The following is a 6000-nucleotide window of genomic DNA, read 5'->3' as shown; positions in this document are numbered from 1 at the left end:
TAAGTTCTAAACTATTAATCAAGGTTTAATCTTTTTCGTAGGCAATCCCCATCCTGGACCTATCTAGAGTTACCTATTTAGAACAAAAAACACTCCTATCTTATTGCTCAGGAAATTCTAAGTGTTTTAGGATCTTTGTGCCAGGAACCAAGGATGAAGACCAAATATATATACATATACATATACATATACATATACATATATATACATATACATATACATATATATATATTTTATTATACTATGACTGTAAGATAATTCTGTTCCATAAAGTCATTCAGGTACCCAAATTACTTCTATGTTGTTTCTCCTATTGCTTTTGGCTACATTGAAGCTGGGTTGCCACTGAGGACACTTGACAGCATATAAGAAAAGTCAAGAGGGTATAGGATACAAGATTTATTTTAATCTTGTGAAATGGAAATTACATATATCATTTCAGCTCATATTCTATTTGGAAGACATCTAGTCACAAAGGAAACTAGGAAATATAGTCTCAAGCTGGATGACATGTGCCCAGCTGGTACAATTATTATAGAAAGAAGGCACTGATTTTAGAAGACAACAGTCTGACTCAAGTACCTATTTTGAAATTATTTTTACAGCTAAAAGCACATTTACTTTGAAAATCAATTGGATATTCAGGAGTAAATATTGTGCAGTATCTCAAAGTTTGAGTTCCAGAGCTCTAGTCATCACTGGGTACATGGCCTGACAAGTTGCTTAACCTTTCGATGTTTCTGTTTCTATTTGTAAAATGGGTATAACAATGACATCCACTTTCTACATTGATAATTAAATAGATCAATATATGAGAAAAGCTTAAGATTATGTGGCACAGAGTGAGCACAATATAAATGTTAGCTATTATTAGATCTATTCCTAAGTGTTTACACTTATTTTTCTTCTGTGGACAAATATTTATTGTATAAATGGACAACCTAACTAGCTGATAAGTGTGCTTTATATATTAACTCAGAAAATTCAGATTTTTTTTATATTCTGTGTTTAATTTTTATAAATTTATACCTCTATTCTCACCTTTAGATTCTCAATTATTATGTCTTCCTACTATCAATCAATGTGTGTTCCTCTCGAAGCCTTCCATTTCTAATTTTCCCATTATACTATCTGTGAGTTTTTCTACTAGATGATTGGGCTTGTTTAAGCTGTGTGTAAAATAGAATCAAATAAGCTCTGAGAGACATTCTGAGGGGCATTTTTATGACATAAAGTAAGTATACATTTTAGTGTATTATCATTAAGTAATTATTTTTATTATTCAAAGATCATTTTATTTCCTGTGTTTATAGGTAATATTAGCAAATAAGTATCTCTAGAGAAGTGAGCTATAAAGTTTGATGTCCTTATAAAGATGATTACCAAAATCTCAACAAAACCTCGAAGCTTGATATATAAAGAGAATTAAAATATATATATATATCACTACACATTAAATGGAATGAAAATTTATTTCACTCTCTAGAGGAGAAAAAAAGTCAAAGCAAACAAATCTCATTAGAGTGAATTGGTAAGAATGTGCATAATAAAGTCAACCTCTCATCTACAGATTGCCAGAAATTAGATCTCCAAGTAAACGTGGGGTATGCACCACTCTTTGAAGTCACTTCCTCTGATGCTGCCTGAGTAGGAAGAATACCTCTTCTATGAGTTTTAATTCCCCTATGCTGTATTCTAACCAGCACAATCCATTGTTCCTTCCTGGTTTGTTTTGTTGCAATTGGAAAGCAAAACAGTGATGCTGACAGTACTAGGAAAGAAAGGCAGTTTTAGAGCAATTAAATTGAGGTACAATAGAGGGGGGGTGTGTGTGTGTGTGTGTGTGTGTGTGTGTGTAGTTTGATTTTGCAGTTATAGTTGTTACCTGCCCAGCATCTCTCCAGACATCCCAAGAGGCAGAGATCCTGGTAATTGATCCTGAACAATTATATGACAGTTGAGTAATGAAAGTATTTATTGTCTTAATTGCTGCTTTCTCTAACTTGCTAAGGTAACTACAAATAAAAGGCGGTGACCTTGATTGGATAAGTGCAAGCCAGATCTTTCTTCAGATTTTTTTTTTTGGTGTAAATCAGTATATCTAAGTATGAAAGTGTTAAATGTTTCAGGATGGAAAAGGATTGGAATAGCCTGTCATCTCTGTGTCATTCATTTCACCCCATTTTCCCCAAAAACACCTCCAGTCATTGCACGTCAGCAACTCCTTAGATGGTGATTGAATTTTAAACTCTCATCACACACAGGAATGGTCTACAGATATAAGGAAACCAAATTTCTAATTTGCTTTCTCTATGTGGCTGAATAGTCTGCAGCAAAAGGCTAATGGAGCCTATCTTTTATCATTTAATAAAAATCTTTAAAAGGGATAATTAACACAATGATTATAAAAAATATTCTGAAGTCTTAATACCCATAATTTTCTTCCAGGAGAGCACAAACATTTGTCTCTCTGTCCACTTCAAAAATTTTCTTCACTAGCTTTTATGCAATAAGTCCCCTTCCTTTTCTCATGACTCCTGTTAAAAAGTAACACAGAGGTGTTAGTCCATGAGGTTAAAACTACAGCAAGGAGACAAAAAAAGCATACAGCGTACCAAACAAAAACATTAGCCCATTGTGCCTTAGTGAAATTTGTTGTTTATAGACAAAAACTGGAGTTCTCTGCATTTACTGTGAGTGACTAGAGGAAGAGCAAGCACTTTAATCCATGCCCCCCCACACATTTGTGCTGTATTCCCTATGAATGTTAATGAACCAATCAAAACTATAAAAAGAAGTAACCGATGGATTAAGAAAAAAAGATTTGAGTCATAAAAAATGCAATATTTTCTTTTTTTCCCTTTTCATGGTATCTTAAGCAAAGATAGTTCTTACTGCATCTAGTTTCTTAATGTAGAAAGAAATGCTAATGGATCCAAAAAAATACAGGAAATAATAAAACTCAATTTTATGTACTATATCCACACTCCATTTAACAAACTTCCATATGGAGTAATTTGTTATTGTATATATCACTGAAATGTTTTAAAAAAGGGAAAAATCAATATCTATCTATATATCAATCTATTTATTCATTCATACCCAAAGCCTATGAAGGTGAAAACACCTTCAGCCACTTAGAATTCCACATGCTAGAGTATGGGATGCAATGATTTCTGTTTATTCGGCTCTCGGCTTTTTCGCCATTTATTTTGTGTTCTCTTTCCTAGTTTTGGACTCATGTACAACTACTAGTAATGGTGACATAATCCCCTCCCCCCCCCAAAAAAAAAACAAAGGGAAAGTACCATACAAACTGGAGACCTGAGACAACTTCAAAGAGAAGGTCTAGGAAACCTAGGGTAAAAGAGAGTGGGAAGGTAGGAATTGACTTCTTGAAGGCCATCATAACAATCTCTGGTGAGTAGGACTGACCTGCAGTCACATGAATTGTAGCTGGAAGAAACTAAGGGCCTGAGACTAATCCAGCCTTCGAGAAATGTCAGAACCACAGTCATTGTCACTCTAAAATTCAAGAATGCAAATTTGTAAGAATTTTGCACTGAAAAATCTGTAATGTGCTCATCCAACTCAATACATCCCTGTATAACAAAATACCATAGACTGGCTGACTTAAATAATAGGAATTCATTTTCTCACAATTCTGGAGGCTGGAAATCTGACATCAGGGTCCCACCATAGATGGGCTCTAAAGAGAGCTGTTTTCTTGACTTGCAGACACCTTGCTTCTCATTGTGTCCTTACATCATAGGAAGTGAGCTCTCTGGTGTCTCTTCTTAGAGTACTAATTCTATCAAGGCCTCATCTTTATGACTTTCTTTAATCTTAATTACTTTCTTACTCTAAATACAGTTGCACTGGGGGTTAGAGTTTCAACATAGGAGTGGTAGGGGCACAAATTAGTTCACAGAAGTTCCCTTTCTAGACAATTTTCCTGCACTCTCCTAAATGTGTGTATATGCAACTGTACTGGGGGAATCTTTAATAACTGGACTATCAAAAGTACAGTAAGCTGAGCAAAAAAGTACAGTAAGCCAAACTTCCTTATCTAAATATAGCCAGCAATGTCCAATCTTTTCCACATTTCATCACTCTTAGATGATTCTTTTCTTCCCTGTTTCATCATTTTAGGATCCTTGTGATTATATTGGACCCACCCAGATAACTGAGAAAAATCTCCCAATCTCAACTCACCTAATTAGAAAACAGTTTTATCTACAACCTTAATTCCCTCTTGCCATGCAATGTAACATCTTCATGGGTTCCAGGGATAAGTAAGTAGATATCTTTAGGGGACCATTCTAATTTTTATTCTTTTTTCCTTACCTACCAATATAGTCATATAATTATGTTAGAACACAATTTCTTGTTCCTGTAATCTAACAAGGTAAATGACAAGTAAATTAAATCATTATGTTTGGAACCTGGATTTGACCTAAATACTACTACTCTCTCAGGCATTTTAATTTCTAGCTTCCTAAAAATGGGCCTTTTAAAATTGGATAATACCCAAATCAAATTATGGATATAAATTAAAGTGCATTTCATCAATGGCACACAATTCAATTGTCTTTCAATTCTCTTTAGCATTCAGTCAGCTAATATTTGCAAATTTTCAAACAGTTTAATAATGAGAAACATAAACTTTGGGATAGGAAATACACTGAATTTGAAATTAAGATTTAGTATAGTTTAATTTTAAACAAAAATTTTAGGAAATATGAATAAATTCCCACCTATAATAATAAATTTGGAAATATAAAATTGTTTCTATTACTATAAATGTACAGTAAGAATTTTACAAATAACATTTTAGATATTTCTATACAGAGAGAATATAAAAAATACTGTAATGTTACTTCAACGATTTTAGAAAATGCTTAAATATAAATTACTGGAAATAATAATGTCATCTTTTTCAAATAATGTACAAACATATGTCTTTAATTAACATATTTATAAAGTGCTTATTTTGGCAACATTTGGAATGATTTAAAATTTTATAGAATAGAGGCCCCTAGAATTTACATATCTGGTAAAGGAGAGAATTTTAACAAATATATAAAATATTACCTATGCATAACTTTATGTTTTATTTTAATGCAATTAATATTAAATAGAATTTTTATTTGTTATTTTTAAAATTAAAAATGCAATTGCACACCAATGTTATTGGGTTAATTACAATAGGGTCTTTTTGAGAGAATGTGATAGGTAGGGAAAACCTGTTTTTCTTTTAATTATTTTAATTGAATGAAGATAGCTGATTTGTCCCTTTCACTTCTGTACACACACTCTCACAATGATCAAAATTCATTTAAAACAATTAAAGCACTGAGAGTCAGTACATATTTGCTATGTGCACGCACTACATGCACTCACGCACACACAGACACATATTCACAAGCCTTGTTATTTTTATGGGTCATTTCTTAAAAGAACCAAGAGAATAATAAAGCCATGTTGTGCAGATATTTCATATTTTGTTCTGACATACAGATGCTAAATAAATACTTGCTAAATGAATGAGTAAACAGTTCTCAATGAAGTTATTCAACATGAAAATGTATTTAAGGTTGCAAACAACCTCAGATAACATTCAATATTGGAGTTTGTTGAAAAGGTACATGGGAGTTTAGGAATAGAATATAGTTTCATCTTTTAACTATATGGCCACAGATCCCTAGTGCTTATAACCCTGAATATAGCAAGTTTCCATGAAACATTACAGAACCGTTTTCTCAGAATATTTAAGGTAAGTCCTGACTTTTCTTAACTAAAGTTTTCTTTTCTTTTTTAATGTTTATCATGGAGTATTTTTATACACCAAACTAGTTCAATGACCCCATATCCTTATCACACAGATGCAATGGTCATCAGCTCATCAGCTACTTCTGTTTTAACCCTACTGGACCTTAGCTTACCTCGCTGGATTATTTTGAAGTAAATCCCAGATATAATGTAATTTTATCTATACGT

Source organism: Rousettus aegyptiacus, unplaced genomic scaffold, assembly GCF_014176215.1.
Source record: "Rousettus aegyptiacus isolate mRouAeg1 unplaced genomic scaffold, mRouAeg1.p scaffold_m13_p_4, whole genome shotgun sequence".
Lineage (NCBI taxonomy): Eukaryota > Metazoa > Chordata > Mammalia > Chiroptera > Pteropodidae > Rousettus > Rousettus aegyptiacus.
This window is presented reverse-complemented; position numbering follows the sequence as displayed.